Here is a 4,424-nt window from a genome sequence, read left to right as displayed (position 1 = left end):
GATCTAAACTAATTTAGGTATGTGCCATGTATACTAGGACTTCTGATGGGCTGGTTTGATTTTTTTCCTAATTGTTCAGCTTCCTTTTTTGTGTCCTTATTTCCCTGGTTCCCTCTCAAAAGATGAAGTATCTGATTCCTACAATAAAATGCTTACTCCTTAGAACTGATTCCCTGATTGAATCCTGATACAAACATGCTACAAGTTAGTATATTTCTACAACTTGTTACATTCCTACAGGTTACTTTCTAACCCCAAAGTGAAAAATTTCTTCTCTCACTGAAATGACTGGATCTTCTCCTTTTTTTTTTTGTTTGTTTGTTTGTTTGTGTTTTACTTTTTATTTGCATACTATTTTAGACATTCGGAACAATTGTAAACATGGTATGGAGAACTGTTGTATACCATTCACCCAGCTTCCCCTAATGCTAACATCTTATATAGGCATATTAAAATGATCAAAACCAGGAGATTAAAACTGCTACAGTACCAGTAACTGAACTACAGAAATTATTCAAATGTCACTACTTTCTCTCAAAAGTTGTTATTTTTTTTTTCAACAATCAAATCTGGGATCCCACATTGTAATCGGATACCCTCTCTCCTTAGTCTCTTCCAGTATGTGGGGATTCCTCACTCTCTTCTTGACTTTGTGACATTGATACCTTGAAGAGTTTTTGTGAGGATGTCTTTCAATTTGGGTTTGTTGCATGTTTTCTCATGCCAGTCTCATCTCTTCTTCAGTGTGTCATAGGTCTCACTCACTAACTTGACTCCACACAGCTCTTGCACTGTCTCTTGCACCCCTTTTCTAAGATCTCAAACACTTTCCTGTCCCTGGTATTCTGCAAATGCTCTTCTGTTCTGTAGAATATTCCCTTTGAAAATCTTCAAATATCTAACTCCTTTTCATCTATCAGGTTTCACTGGAGATACCAGCTTATGAAGAGAGTCCCTCCTTCACTTCTTTACCCAATATTTGTCCCCCCCATCCCATTGTTTACTTACACTACATTTATTATTCATTTTCCTTCACAAACATTGGGATTAATGGTCATTCAGTTGGTTATGAGGCATGTCATCTTGTAAAGAAAAAATTCTTCTTACACTTTAAAATGGAAAGGAAGACTTTATGAAAGGCTATTACAGAAGACTATGACAAGAAGAAATTGAATAGATTCTGACTGGCCTTGAAAAGCTCACTAAATTTCATGTTGCAATCTATGGAGGACCAAAAAATCTCTGGGGAACCTATGGGTGCTGATAGCTTCCCCAACTCCCTTACAGATAATAAGAGAGCAAGGGCCTAAGTGCTAACAAAATCAATAACTGAATTTTGCAAATGACTTGAATGATCTTGGAAGCAAGCCTCAAATTTCAGATGAGAATCAACAACTGAGCTGATATCTTGACTAAAGTCTTGTGAAATCTAAGATGAGAGCCTGCAAGAAGATGTGACCAGACTTCTCAACTATGGAGACTGTGAGATAACAAATGGGTGCTATCTGAAGCCACTAAATTGTTGGAAATGTGCTATATAACAGTAAGAAACTAGTACAAACACAAAATTCTCACTGATTTTCTTCCTCCATTTTAGTTCAGATTAGTTACCATTTTAAGTAACTAATTGTTACAGAATTCAGTGCAAAGCTAAGTCCTTGCTTTTACATTGAATCGTCTGCTTTGAATAGAACTGTAATTATTTCTTTTCATTTCCATTTTATTTCCTTGCTAATTTTCACTTGTCAAAATGAATTTGACAGATGGACACACATCTCTTTTGTTTGTTTGTTTGTTTGTTAATAGGCTTACCCAGGTAGCAAGTTAAAGACATTTTTTGTTCTACAGGATAACTTGCTTTCAGGAAAATTTTATGTTGTTCAAGCCACTGCAAATTTCCAACTCTCAGACTGACATCCTTCAGCTAATAAGTGTGAGGTGTAAACTACCTATGCCATCTCTTGTAGATGTTTAGTGTGAGACAGATTCTCATTTTCAATCAACTCCAGGGCACTGAAAACAAAAACAAAAACATTTAACTCAATTTTTAGGGCAGGAAGTTTAATGCCACACTGTGTCAAATTGGCCAAATTTAATGTTGCCTTGCAAGGAGTTGACTCATTGGAAAAGACTCTGATGCTGGGAGGGATTGGAGGCAGGAGGAGAAGGGGACAACAGAGGATGAGATGGCTGGATGGCATCACTGACTCGATGGACGCAAGTGAACTCTGGGGGTTGGTGATGAACAGGGAGGCCTGGCGTGCTGTGATTCATGGGGTAGCAAAGATTCAGACATGATTGAGCAACTGAACTGAACTGAAAGGCTTCTTCTTAGCCACTTATGTCAGTGGATACCTCTTTCTGGAAAAATATGTGTCTTTCAAAGAGCTGATGACTAAGATTTCTGTATCTATGTATCATCCAGTTTTGAAACACCATTTCCCTTAGCAGAGAAGATTATGGCTGCATTCAAAAAATCTGAATTAATAGCTAAACTGGCCATTTAGTTTAATAGTTTAATATTTTTAAGAATTAGATTTTAAGTTTGCAATAACCAAAAAAAATCCCACAAGATTGGAATTAGTGTATTTTACTCAGGAACCATATCTTCACATTTTGATGAAGTCTTGGGTGTTGTTAGTTAAATATCTAAAAACTCTAGAGTTTTATAGTGTCTGAGGATTTTATTTTACTTATGTAAAAATCATTATTGTTAAATACATTTGCTTTGTATTTGTTCATAGAATGTATTTTCTAATAATGTATTTTCCTATGTTCTCTTCCTAAATTATAGGATTATATAATAAAATTGCAAAATTTAGAGCCACCTTGCTTGATATTATTTTGCATCAGCTAGTAAAAATAATGCTGAATTATCCTGTTGAAACAATGGTAACATTAAGATCAACAACGTTCATTGAGGGCCTTCTTTAACTAACTAACCAGATAATGTTCTGTGTAAATGACTGTGAATAAATGGATAATTACAAATCCCTTTGAAGACTAGTGAGAGAGCAAGTGAGAGGAATTGTGATGGATTGTGAATGATGGTACAGGCTATGATGAAATTGAAGAAAAAAGCAGTGTGGAGACAGAAAGCCTGGAGGGTGTAATTTTTGACAAGAGAGGTCAGGCATCTCAATGAGAAGGTGGCATTTGAGTAAGCTTCAAAGAGATGAGTGGGTACACCACATTGGTTTTTGATGAAAAGCATTCCCAGAAAAGGGCACAAAAATTTAAGTAAATATACCCTTACTGACAAGCCGGGTGAATATTTAGTTCCCGTTACTCAAAGGTAACGGGAACTAAATATCATAAGATTTTGTTATTGAAAACTCACAGGTATTTTACTGTGCATAGGTGGAGGTCACTTAATGGTTTCCATGGTAGAAATGAATTGAAGGGCTTCGCTTGTGGCTCAGATGGTAAAGAATCTGCCTGAAATTCAGGAGACCTGGATTAGATCTCTGGGTTGGAAAGATCTCCTGGAGAAGGGAAAGGCTACCTACCCATTCCCATATTCTTGCCTGGAGAATTCATGGACTGTATACTTCATGGGGTCACAAAGAGTTGGACGTGACCAACTCTCAAGTAAACACTGGCTACTCTGTGGAGATGATCCTGGAAGGGGTTAGGGATACCTCAGAAAGTTACTGTAACTACCCAGGAAAGAAAGAGATGATGGTTTGTTAACTGGGACATTTGTGTTAAAAGCTTTTAAATTTTGATTAATGCAGAATCAACAGTTTTGCTAATATATTAAATAAAGGATAAAGGTAAAGAATGGCTTAGAAATGACTATATTTGACTCAAACCACTGAAAGGATCAGTGTGCTGTTTTTCTAACAATGTGGGAGGACCAAATTTTGAGGGCTGGAGAGATAAAGAATTTAGTTTGGGACATTGTTTGCAATAATGGTTACATATCCTTCTGAGAACACAGAGAAGGAATTCAGTGGGAAATTCTCAGACAGAAATAGACATGAGAGTGGTCAATCTAGAGAAGACATTTAAATTCAAATGAATGGATGAAATTGGCTATAGAGGAGGTTCAGTATTTATGGAAGAGTTGACCCTAGACAGATAGATGCGCCACACTGTGTGTCCATGGTAGCAGGAAGAGTGGCAGTTTATGGGCATAGATGTAGCTCACTGAATGGATGGGGAATGGGACGTTCTGAAAGTTATTTTCTGAAGCTTCAATTTACTCAAGGAAATAAAAGAAAAGAGGATTAGGTGTGCCTGAGCGAGGAGAGAATTTGTTAATGTTTGGATGGAAGATAATTCACTAACAGCATGATTAATGAGATAAATCGCCGTTCAGTTGCACGGCAACTTTGACTGTATGCTTCTTACTGATCAGATCCCACTATACCTGAGGAAGATGCAGAGAGATGGATTTAGCTAACACTGGAATTTTGCCA

The sequence above is a fragment of the Capra hircus genome, chromosome 20, assembly GCF_001704415.2.
Source record: "Capra hircus breed San Clemente chromosome 20, ASM170441v1, whole genome shotgun sequence".
Taxonomy (NCBI): Eukaryota; Metazoa; Chordata; class Mammalia; order Artiodactyla; family Bovidae; genus Capra; species Capra hircus.
Note: the sequence above shows the minus strand (reverse complement) of the source record.